This window comes from Dipteris shenzhenensis, chromosome 25 (genome assembly GCF_047967505.1).
Source record: "Dipteris shenzhenensis isolate YYH24624 ecotype China chromosome 25, Dip_SZ_1.0, whole genome shotgun sequence".
Lineage (NCBI taxonomy): Eukaryota > Viridiplantae > Streptophyta > Polypodiopsida > Gleicheniales > Dipteridaceae > Dipteris > Dipteris shenzhenensis.
Genome location: NC_141620.1, coordinates 19,165,488 through 19,178,751, shown reverse-complemented (window position 1 = coordinate 19,178,751; position 13,264 = coordinate 19,165,488). Strand labels below are relative to the sequence as shown.

General features: G+C 48.2%; 1 protein-coding gene across 1 annotated transcript in view; it reads right to left on the bottom strand.

Annotated features, from left to right (window-relative positions):
• The window catches only part of LOC147885555 (ABC transporter A family member 8-like), a 100,234-nt gene that overhangs the window by 70,684 nt on the left and 16,286 nt on the right, over positions 1-13,264 (bottom strand). The window lies entirely within an intron of this gene.

Below are 13,264 nucleotides of genomic sequence, written 5' to 3'. Positions count from 1 at the left end.
CTTTTATCTTCTCATTATCGTTTTTATTCCTTTTGAATTTGAAATATACACTTCTTCCAGGCAACTGAAGCTAAGACTCTATTATTGACACCAATCCAAACACAAAACTCCAAACACAACAGCAGGCATGAAGAGAATAACAAATGGTGTATCATAAAGTCTGCAGCAGAAGTACACCTGTGAAAATAATTTTTGCTAAAAAATGGGCCATGTGAGTGCAAAGGAGAGTAGAAAGGTCTAATGGTGCCCGCATAAGGGGTGTTTTGACACACCAAAAGATATTAAAGAAAATATAATAAAAGGACAAAAGAGTAGGAGAGCCTGATGCTATCATCTCAAAATGCTTATGCTGGAAAATTATTGTGTGCATTGTGTTGGAAAAGCGAGTGATGAACTATGGAGTTAGTATACCAATTCACCCTTGAACACCATTATTACCATGGTTTCATAGTAGATGACATGGAAATGACACATCACATAATAACGTGTCCTATTACACTCCACTTTCTACGTCACCCAAGGAGCGCAGAACCATTTTGCCCTCCATTGGCTCTCGTGACAGCATTGTACTTAGAGGTCTAGGAGACCAATGCACCAACAAATAGACCTATCAAAGCCAAAAACACATGGCTCCCACAGTACATCCCCACCTGGCTCCAAAGACTAATGAGGAACATGGAGCCACACACCAAAAATATAAACGAAATACATTTTAGGAGGACTATCCAAGGCAGAGGACCTTTATTGACTCAACACACATGATTTATTGCATTCATTTTTGGGAAACACCCCAGGGCAAAGTACCCATATATATTATGGTTTAGAAAGTAAAATCATGATCTCCATCATCCTCTAGATGCGGGAGACAGACTGTAAGAGCATGATCATGTGTCGACGGGTCATCTTCGTCTGCATCATCACTAGTGACAAATGCCACCCAACTAGCATGATCCTTCGATTGTTGTAGAGCAAGCTTCTGGTAACACCTTCCGTATGACCGATCTTGTTGCAATAAGTGCGCTTGAATGGCTTGAATGTCTTTCCTCGTGCTGGTGGAGTCGATGGCCTAGGTCTCCATTTGCTGGTGGAGGCAAGTGCCTGTGTAGTATCCGCTGAATAGGATGGAGATTCTTTGTTGCGGCAATCCTTTTCAAGAAACAGAGACACCATATCTTCGAATATAGTCAATGCAATGCGAAGTACTTCAAGGGCATTCTCAAAGCAAGAAATCCCTTCCATACTTGTCATCAAGACAGCCATTTTGTTCTCGTCATCCGGGCAATACTTCAAATTGGAGAGTTGTTGAACTAAAGATTGAATTTTTGCTATATGCACACTCAAAGTATCAGACTCTTCCATTTTCAGCTTATAAAATTGCATTTTCAGGAATACCTTGGAGTTGGTGATCTTGCTACGAAATATATTCTCGAGGCATGCCCAAATCTCCTTTGCCTTGGACTTGAAGTCGATGTGATGAATCAATGAATCATCTAGGCAAAGCCCGATGATTGTGATGGCCCTCAAATTGTGTTGCTTCCAAATCTTTCGTGTTTGAAGCTCCGTTGATGCCTCAAGTGCTTCATCATCTTCAATGGCATCCCAAACATTCTCCTTCATGAGAAGGAGTTGCACTTTTGTTTGCCATGTGGGAAATCCGTCCCCCTTGAATCTGTCCACAAGGAGAGAGTTGGTGGAAAGCCAACCCATAAAGCTGGCAGCTAGGAGAGAGAAGAGTGATGGATAGAATAAAGGGCACAAGCAAGCTAAGGGAGAAATGGAGGGCTGAGGAAGAAATGGCACGCAAAGGAAAAAAATGGCGGGCACAATGGAGATGTAGGAGAGGAAGAAATAGCGGGCAGAACAGCAGCGGATAGAGAAGAGGAGCGGGCAGGCTGTACGGCGCAATAGTCCGTACTATTGTACGGCTGTTCGTACGACTAGTACGGACAGAGAAGCGAGCAGAATGTCAGGCTTGCTGCGAGCTGGGCACTAGGCCAAGAGAATGGTGCCTAGGAGCTGAGCATGGGGCTGCCACGAATCATTGGAGCTGAGCTGCCTCACACCATTGGAGTTGCCACGAGCCTTGAGTTGAGTTGCCATTGTTGGTGAGGCTTAGGGTGGAGAGAGTAGAGCTCAAGATGGAATTGGAGAAGCCATTCCTCCAAGGGGAATGAGGGAGAGAGGCTTCAATGTCCTCAATCTCTTACCTCAACCTCTTGGAAGATAGTCTAGCTCTGATACCATTTGAAGATGCAAGACATGGAATGGAATGGAAAGGAAAAGCAAGACTAGGAAAGCATAATGGAAATGAAATAATGCGGGAAAGAAATATACAACCAAGCAAAGTACTTACATGATAAAGGAAGGCATGAGGCTTGATGATTATGACAATGAAAGTACAATGCCTTTATAGGATAGGCGCACACACTCTAAGTGTCAAATGTATATGGGATAAGTCCCATAGTGACACATGGCACTCTAGGATATAAAGTAGTATAGTACTACTCTAGAACACACTAAAAGTCACTTGAACAAGTCATGGCGATGACATGGTCACAAGGATGACACAAGTTATGGCGATGACATGGTTGCAAGATGACACAAGTACATGGTCACTAGGATGGCATAGTCACATGGGGACATAGTCATCAGGAGGACATAGCACCCAAGCACATGGTCATGCGTCAAGGGTCTTCATGTCGCACAGTCATGCTCTGCCAACCTCTGCAAACCTAACTCATGGGTGGCATAGATGCTCATCTGGCGGTGCCTTGTCAGATACAGGGTGGCTGCAGGCGGTGCACATGGAGTAGTTACAACACTGACTCGACGCAAGCTGGCCGTTGCAGGAGACATGAAGAGACTCAGCGGCAGGATGGCTAAGGATGAGGGGCGAGCCAATAGGAGAGAGGGAGGGAATTTCCCATTCAAAAGGTGAGGGTGAAGAGGGGAGATGAGGGGGATGGGGAGTCATTCAGCATTGTACAGGGATTGAGAGTGAGAAGGAGAGAGGCTAGAGCTACGAGCTCGCCTGTTGCATTGTTATGGTGTATTGCTAATGTTACATTGTTGTGGATGAGTGATCTCTGATCTTTGTTCGGAGAGGCTAGTGTATGAGGATCTCTTCATTCTATGATACACACTTGTTCGCGTTGTGCTCTTGTCTACCGCTTTCTCCGTTATCCGGCTTGCGTTGTGCTCTTGTCTACCGCTTTCTCCGTTATTTGTTATTAGCGATGTTCCTTCTTATGTCCTTTTTGGGGTTGTTCTTTCTGTTCTAGTTCTCAGCACTCTGTAGCACCTTCAACTAGTGTTGTGTCATAGGTTCACGTATTACGCAGTGTAGTGCAGCTGAGGGAGAGTTGTGTCATAGGTCTGCGCATCACCCACTTCATGCTTCTCACATCAGTGGCCTTAGGGCCTCCGGTAACATCTCCGGACGTGAGCGGACCTCCTCCTCAGACAGTTTATGGCAATCACGGTGGGACACTACTGGTGTTGAGTAGCAAGAGTGAAGTGGCATTTGAGGATCCTTGAGGGGAGAGTTCTTATGCCGAGTAATTCTAATACCCTTGAAGGAGCTAGTGAGAGAACTAGGAGGTACTTGAGGAGAGTGGAGAGAAGACCTCCTACCGACCAGACTCGATACAAAAAGCATTATGTGAGACGAAAGTTGGCGAAGTCCTCAGGGCGAGCACAAAGTGAACCCATTGGAGCAGTGGCCAGAGCAAGCAACTTCATCGAAACTCTCATCGATCTAGACCAACAAGATCCCTGGTGGTCAGATCGGGACTCTAGACAAGAGGAAGTACAAAGCTGAGAGCAAGTGAAGGAGGAAAGTACGAAGGACGAAAGCTCCTCAGGAGCTCTTCAAGGTCAAGACAGCACCTCTAGTAGTGCCCACTTCAGCACCAAACTTGACATCTAGTGGTCAAGCTACTATTTCGTCTATTGCATAACCCAACTCAGTTGAGTCTAGTTTCTACATCCATGACGCCTGTGGGTTCTCACTTTGCTCAGATCATGTCCCTACCCTCTACGTTGCCATTACCACTGTCTATGTCCTTTCCTACCACTTATCCATCATACATGGCTTTGACCCCATCCTTCTCTTTCCCAACTGCCCTTGCATCCTCTTCGACCCCCATGTTTCCTATGTCCTCACCATCTACTTTTGCAACGGTAGCACCTGCGACAGATGTAGTACCATCTAATTGCTCTATGGCTACATCAGTAGTGAGTTCACCACCAGTGTGGTCCTCTGCATGGGGTATCACTCTCTCCATCGTATGTCTCCTTGGTACCCACATTTAGTGTTGTTCCATCGGGAGGCCCTTCATCTATTTCACCTGTTTCAGCTTCTGGGGTGGGGATGGTGGTTCTTAATCCTGCAGAAAAAGCTCGACTTCTTGAGTTGCTCAACAAGGTCCATATGAAGACTCAGAAGTTCAAAGGTCACCTTCATGAGGATGCGGAAGCTCATGTGAGGAAATTCCTCACAGTATGCAAAGCTAAAGGCGTGGAGAACGAGCATGTCTTCCTATACATCTTTCCGTCGTCATTGGAGGATGCAGCTGATGTATGGTATAGTCAATTTCCCCCTAATCATTTTCAAACTTGGACATCTCTAAGGGAGGAATCAGACTTTCAAATTGGAGAAGTTCGAACATATGATTGTCTAGGAGTTGTCCACTAACACTATGAAGCCTGGGGAAAGCATCTCTGAGATGTACACAAGGATGAGGGTCTTGGCTGCCAAGATGTATGTGCCACCTAATGACGTTGTACTCACAACCATCCAGGCCCGTCAATAGCTCCAAAAGTGGCCGACCTTTCGACGACCAATCTATGCCTTCAAGGTATCAGGCGGTGGTCAAGAGCGTCATCAATGATCTTCAAACTAGTAGTTCCGAGGAGGAGAGAAGCACACCTCAATTTCCTTCTTGAAAGTTCAAAACAGTGCAGTTTGCGAAGGAAGTGACAACCCTAGGACAAAACAAGGGTACGGAGGAATAACCAGGACCTTCCAATATTCTCCAAGAAAGAGGGCCATTGAGACATAGTATGGCACAAGACAAAGGGAAGTAGGTGATAGAAGAAACATTACATGATCCATAGGCTGGACATTTGAGACATGGTACGGCACAAGACAAAGGGAAGCAAGTGATGGAAGGGACATCACATGAGTCAATGGCTGGACATTCACATTTGGACCCTTCACCTCGCGTGAGCTTTGACCCTCAGACAGAAGCTAGGAGAATGAGGTTACAAAAGGCAACGACCCAACCCTAGTCCTTGATCTAGGATTTGATGGAATTTAGGCCCAACATTACCCTACGTCAACTTTGTTTGTTGTCCCCACAAATCAAGGACCAAACCATGGCGTTCCTGAACTGCATGCCAGGGCGTCGACACAAGGGACCTGTTCAATGCGGGCCAGCACTAGAGACTAGACCGGTTCAGGACGGAGATGCTGCCCTAACATGTGAACAAAGTCCCAGGCTCACTGTGGATATTAATGGCTTGGAGCTGAAGGATGTATTCTTGGATGGGGGTGCAGCTGTGAACATCATGCCCAAAGGTACACTACAACAATTGGGTTTGAAGTTGACCAGTGAAGTCTCTTTCCAAGTCCGCATGGTTGATCAACGCAGAGTGAAACCTATGGGGGCAGTCAGGGGTGTTAACATGAAGATTGGCAGTGTGACATTCTTGTCCAACTTCGTTGTTTTGGACATGATCGAGGATGCACAAACCTATCCTTTACTTCTTGGTCGACCATGGTTGCGGTCAGCGAAGGCCATTCAAGATTGGTCCACAGATGAAGTTCGGTTGCCCTTAGGATCCACATCCTTGGAAATAGATATGATCACAGGAAAAGCACGGCACCGACCCATCAAACTAGGTGAAGAGGATTTTGGAGAGCAAGCTAAAATGGAAGAGGAGCGTTGGGCTCTTGGGGACTGGCCCATTGCAGATGACCAAGATGGAGGAGAGGAAGCACAAATGGTGGAGGGTTCTGAAAGCTTAACCTACTTGTTGGATCATGCTGACCAAGATGAGGGTGAAGCTGTCATCTTAGATTGGATGGGCGCCTTGGCTCCTTATCTGTTAACATGGTGGAACTCAGTTCTCTAGATCATGGTGCTGACCAGCCTCCAAGTGAGAGGGACCAGCAAGCAGCAAGCCCTACTACATCTTTGACCCTTGGTCTAGGTAAGCTCGCCTATCACACGATGCCCTTTGGTCTCTGAAACAATCCTCACATGTATTAGTGGATGGTTCGTGCAACTACAGCGGAGGTTGATGTTGAGATCACCAGTGTCGCCAGAGCTGATGAGCAGGGAGGTCAAAGGTTGACACACGACATGCACAGCACCACCCTCAAGAGCTAGGTCCAATGCTGACACACGACATGGGAAGCACCAGCCATCATGGAGGCCACTTCACAATCACCACAGCAAAGCAGACTCATGAAACTAATAGTACAATGGAGATCAGTGAATGGAGATCAGTGACAGTGAGGTAGATGACCTAGAGAGTACTAGTTGGGTGGATGATTATTCAGATCAATTTGATCGAGAAGCCGAGCTTGCCAACACCATGATTAATGTCGACTAGAGACCAATGGTGTGGCCACTCCCTCCTCCAAGGACACATAGCACTTTCAAGCATGATGTTGATGTTGGAAATAGCCGGAGCCCAAAGCAAGGAGAGCACCTACGGGGAGTAGTTCACATACACACTCACATACACACTGGAGTCAAAGCTTTCTCGAGTACCCAGCAGACACACCTTGAACCTGAAGAAGAAGATGTTAGGGACCTTACCTTGCTTGACCTGTACCTTTCTGAAGCTGACCTCAATATGACAGAAGATGTTCCAGGAACCACGTATGAGGTGGAAGGCTTACCATACCGTGGGATGCTCAAGCAGGTACAAAAGGGTAAAAATAAGTCCCCTACTAATGCCTCTTCTACATCTCAACCAGTCTCGGAGACCACATCAGCATCATTCCCTTCATCCTGGTTGAGGGAAGTAAGCAGGGACTTCTCCCTCGAAGACACTCCCGCACATGCAGGGTTGGGGGAAGGAGCAACCAGCCACCCCACATCCACAAGTGTTCCCCAGGTGGATCAGGCACTTGATTGGCGGTACTTCAACATCGGGACTGAGGACGACCCACGCCATTTGAAAATAGCAAGATGGGTTTGGGAGCATGAGTATCTTCTTGCTGCTTTAACTGATTTTTTGAAGGAATATGTCGACGCATTTGCTTGGTCCTACAAAGATTTAAAGGGAGTCCCGGTTGAGTTCATGGAGTACCGCATCAACCTATACCCAGAGGTAGACCCCGTGATCAAAGGCCCATACCGCATGAATCCTAATTATGGTAAGGCGGTCCAAGCTAACATCCACAAAATGGAACAAGCTGGGTTAATATATCCCGTGCACTACTCTGAGTGGGTCAGTGGAATTGTAATCGTGCCCAAAAGGGAGACGGGCAAGCTTCGGGTCTGTGTGGACTATCGTACTTTGAATGCCGCCACAAGGTGAGATAGGTTCCCCCTCCCCTTCACTGATAGGGTACTGGAAACAGTGGCTGGTCATGCTCTATACTCCTTCGTGGACTACTCTGAGTGGGTCAATGGAATTGTAATCGTGCCCAAAAGGGAGACGGGCAAGCTTCGGGTCTGTGTGGACTATCGTAGTTTGAATGCCGCCACAAGGTGAGATAGGTTCCCCCTCCCCTTCACTGATAGGGTACTGGAGACAGTGGCTGGTCATGCTCTATACTCCTTCATGGAGCCCATTTGTGCTTGAATCCTGACAAATGCTTTTTCCTAGCATTGAGAGGGGTTCTCTTAGGCCACATTGTGTCGGCCGAGGGTATGACCACCGACCCAACTAAGGTGGAGGTGATTCTGACCTTGCCCATTCCTCGTACACCTCACGAGGTCAAGTCCTTTTTAGGACATGTGGGTTATTATCGCAGATTCATCTGGTTCTATGCCGACATAGCAATAGCACTGACAAAACTCCTCCGCCAGGAACAATCCTTCCTATGGTCCACACCTCAACGATTGGCAATTGAAAATCTCAAGGACCGTTTAGTGAAGGCACCCATCCTACGACAACCCCAATGGGATATCATTTTTCATGTCCATGTCGGTGCAAGTGGGACGGCCATTGGTGCAATATTAGCTCAACCGTGTGCGAAGCACAAACTGGACCTTCCTGTTTACTTTGTCAGTAGACAACTAAACTGTGCAGAACACAACTATAGTACCACGGAGCGCGAGGGCCTAGGCCTGGTTTATGCCATGACAAAGTACCGGCACTACAAATTTATTATCATTACTGATCATCAAGCTCTAAAGTGACTTGCTGAACAAACCCACACTTGGGGGTAGATTAAGCAAGTGGATACTTCTTTTTCAAGAATTCGACTTTGACATTGTCGTGAAGGCAGGATGTTTGCACCAACCTGCAGATCATTTGTCACGGATCTCTTCGGGTGAAGCACCAACAAGGGTGGAGGATGAATTGCCGGACGCAAGCCTCTTCGGAGTGATAGTGACAAAGGATGATTGCTTGTTTGCAGTGGACTCCATTCCACCGTGGTATGCAAACATTGTACACTTGTTGTCCACGGGTGAGTTTCCTAAAAGGCTATTCCTAGCCCAAAAGAGAAAACATATCATTCAAGCTGCCCCCTTCAAATTGATTGCTGGATTGTTGTACAAGCTAGGTAAAGACCATATCCTTCGGTGGTGCGTGCTCCCTTATGAAACACACGCCAATCTTGATGAGGCTCACTCAGGCATGGGGGGTGGTCATATGGCCCTGGAGGCCACTGCTCGGAAGATAATGCGAGTAGGATTGTGGTGGCCGAAGTTGTTCCAAGATTGCTATGCGCATGTGCGCAGTTGTGACTCATGTCTATGAGCTGGTCCCAAGCCTACCCGACGTGAGTACCTTCCCCTGAAGCCATTCAGCCCTGTGCCCCCTTTCTATAGATGGGGTTTGGAATTCGTTGAACCCATCTCTCCTGCCACTCGAAGAGGGAACAAATATGCCTTGATTGCCACAGACTATGGCACCAAATGGGTTGAGGCCAAGGCTGCAAAGGCATGCCCCGCTCAAGTGATAGCTACTTTTCTTTATGATCAAATCATCTCAAGGTTTGGATGTCCTACAGAATTGATGAGCGATCGAGGCACCCACTTCCTAAATGATGTCATTGCTGACATCAAATGCAACTAATTACCAAGACATCTAGTTCATATTACCCTCGCGCCAATACCTTGGATGAGAGCTCCAATAAGACCATGTGTCATATCATGACACAGTTGTGTCTTAATTCTCTGGAGGATTGGGATATTTTGCTCCCCGCAGCTCTTTTTGCTTACAGGACCGCATATAAGGCCAACACTGGCTATTCACCATTTCAATTGGTGAATGGCCTGGAGGCAATTATGCCTTATGAATTTCATATGAAGACTACTAGGGTCATTGCTGAGATGGATGACAACTTGGAGGCCTGCACCCTTGAACGGCTGTGGGATCTTGAAGCCTTAGAAGAGCACTGACAAGAGGCCGTCCTTGCACAGGAAGTTTGGTAGAATAGACAACCGGCGTGGCATGATAGGAACCTACGTCGTCGTGAGTTTAAAGTGGGTGATTTGGTTCTCTTGTATATCAGCAAGTTTTTGAAGCATAAACCTAATTTTGTTAGCAGGTGGACTGGACCTTACTTCATCTCCAAACTTCTGCCTAATGGTGGTGTGTATTTGGCCACTTTGAATAGTATGGTGCTACCAGCCCCAGTGAACGGTTCCAGAGTGAAGAAGTATCAGCCTTTGTAAACTCTTTTGGAGGAGTTTGTATATACCCTTTTCAAAAAAAAAAAGTTTGGCTGTTCACTTTGGCTTTCTCTAGGCTTCACTCTGTCCTCTTTCACTACATTTTTCAGGCATTTCTTCCCTTCATGGAATGTCATGGGGTGTCGGCGGGTTCCCTTTAAAGCTTCACAAGAGGTCTGTAGCAGATGAAGGTATGTTTTACTTACTTCATGTTTACAAGACTTGGGTCACAGGTCATATCATGACTCAATCACTTGGAACAAGGATGCATGCCTTGGCATATGTTATATCATGACTCCATCCCTTGGGACAAGGTTGCAAAACTTGGAACATGCATCACTTGGACAAGGATACAACATGACGCAAGTCAACCACAAACTTATGCAATGTCTCCTACACTCAAAGAGAGACGGGACGTGGTAGTATCAACACTTCTCTCACTTTCTCTCTCTAGACGCACTCTCTCTAGAGAACTTTTTCTCACTTTCTCTCTCTAGATGTACTCTCTCTCTAGACACACACACACACTCTCTCTCTAAATGCACCCTCTAGAGAACTTTTTCTCACCGTTCTCTCTCTAGATGCACTCTCTCTCTAGATGCACTTTTGTTTAGAGAAATTTCTTCATTTTCTCTCTCTCGACACACCTTCTCTCTCGATGCACTCTCTCTCTAGAGATATTTTTCTCGCTTTTTCTCTCGACATACTCTCTCTCTAGACGCACGTTATCTAGACCACTTTTCTCACTTTCTCTCTCTAAACGCACTCTCTCTAGACTCACCCTCTCTCCACAAGCCAACCTACTACATAGGAACCTACTAGATGGGTGGACGTGGCAAAACGGGAGCCCGCAAAGGCAACCGTTTCAGCTGCCATACAGGAGGAGCAGCAGAGGGCTTCGAAGGCCCTCAACATCCGGATACGAGGGATCACGCGAGACAGCACCAGCACCACTTTGACGCCCATGCAGGAGGCGATTACCTTTGTGACCACCACCATGGGGGTCCCCGACCATGGCATAGAGGGAGCATGGCGTGTTGGGAGAGATCCCAACCGAGAGCAGCCCCTAGTCATTCGCTTCAGAGATTCACATGCTCGTCTAGCGACACTTCGATGCCGAGCCTCTCTACGAGAGCATCCCACCCTGTCCATGGATGAGGACTTGACACCACTACAGATTGAGGAGCGACGAGTTCTTCTGCAGTAGCAAAATGTTGTCCGCAAGGAGGGAAAATGGGGGTGGTGGTCCGAGATGGTAGGTTGTTGACCAGCACCCGTTGGGCTCCCACCCGTACCCACTCAGGTTTTCGAGACCCTAGACTGCACCATTTGGAATTGTAATGGCACCTTATGGTCAGACCCATGAAACTTCTCGGAGTCTTATACAGGACGAGACATAGTCTTTTACATGGAGACACACCAGAGCCCCTACCGATAGTCAGTGGCTACACATGATGGGAGTCAGCCTTCAGGGATAAGACGAGGGATACAGGAGTAGTCCGAGAATCAGGCGGGGTCGCAATATCGTACAGGTCTTCCCTCGCTGGAGCCATCTCCATTAAGAGGAAGGACGCACACTCCCGATTCATGTGGGTCCGGATCCGACGCACAGACACCCGTGACCTTTTCATAGCAATATGCTACTTCCCGCCAGACACATCCCACTTCGCCAGAGTGGCACGAGAAGAGGGTGAGACATCTCCATATGCACCCTTACATCAGGACAGACCTTTCAGCCCGCAGGGAAGTTCTTGTTGGGGACTTCAACGCCAGGACGAGTACGCGACAGGCACCACTCCTGGACTTCCGAGACGACTCTATCATGCTTCCAGACATGGACCTAGATGGAGCAGGTATGACTAGGACCTCATCGGACCGACACGAGCCTGTTACACCGTATGGACAAGCGCTTGTCATGTGCACGGATTGGTATCTGACGTGTACTAGGTACACAGGACTAGCTCAGGTTAGCCTGGGGAGGCTTAGAGCTAGGCAGGCTTGATTCTCGGGTTGAGTGGCAAGGGTACGAACTATTTATAGGTCTTCGCTATTTTTGGCGCTCGGGGCCCGAGTCTATAAAAGGGGCCCAGGGGGTTCAGTTCTCAGTGTGCAGTTGGGAGCAAGTTTCGTTCCCAGGTGCTAGGTCTAATCCTGGATTGAGTCGCGGACGCGCGCCTGCATCTTAGCGTAGCCCAAGGCCCAGTGGCAGATCCAGGGCTTCACAGCGCCACCTGGTGGTATGGGACACCAGGCTGGTTTGGATCTGATTGGGAGTTCGTGCCAATAGCTCAGCTCGTGGCTCGGAGGGGACATCTCCTGATTTGGGATCACATCCCGTAGATGTCATGGTTGGGTGGTGAGCAACCTGCTCAGTTTCTCACGTGGTGTGTGTTTGTTTTGCAGATCAGAGGTTTCAGGAGTGCGGGGATGTGTCAGTTGGTATCAGAGCCAGCTCCTGAGGTAGGAACTTCTGATGCGAGAATTTTTGACAAATTTTTTCTCCAGGTATACCCTAAAATTCGAAATTTGCTGCTGAGAATTCTGCTGGGTTCCTGGGTTATCAGGGGTGGTCAGGATGTAGGGAAAAGGTAGGAGGAGGAAGGAGAGAGTTTCGAAATTCCTGAAGGGTGTTGAGAGAAAGAGAAACGTAGAAGGGAGAGAGCAGAGAAGAAGGAAAGAGAGGCGAAGGGACTGATAAGGGCTGCGGGGGAGGCGGTGATTGTACGCCATGGCTGGTACAGTTTTCGGCCAGGGCAGGGAGAGGCGCAAGGTGTAGGAACAGGGTGCGGCCACCCTGGAAGTTGTGTTGCTTTTTCCGAAAAAGCACCACCCTCCAAAGCTGGGAGCGTGGGCCTTTTTTGGAAGCAGGGCTTCCTAATTAGGCTGCCCTGTTCCCTATATAGATGGGCAGGGTTCCAGCCCCAGCCATAGCTTGCAAAGAGCCTTCACTGCGCCATCAAGTTGCGGGATAGCCTGTGCCAGCCATCCGTACAGCTGCAGCTGTGCCTGCGCCAGCCATCCGTGCACCTGCGCCAGCCGCCGTACAGCCTCCGTCAGCCGCTGTACGGCCTGCGTTAGTAGCCGAACGGCTTACGTCAGCCGCCGTACGGACTGCGTCAGCAGCCGTACGGAGCGCGTCAGCAACCGTACAGCCACGTCAGTTGTCCGTACTGCTGCGTCACCTGTACGGTCAGCAGGATTCCGGATCGCTGCAGGATTCCGTACGCTGCATCCGGCATCGATTCCAGCCAGACTCCAGGATTGTTGCGCCTCCGGGTTCGCCAGTTTTCAGCATCTCCTTCCGTCAGCATCTCTTGGGACGGTTTTCCTCTGCTCCATTCTCCTTTTCGCTTCGGTTCAGTTAGTTATTTCTCTCAGTTTATATTCAAATCAGATTT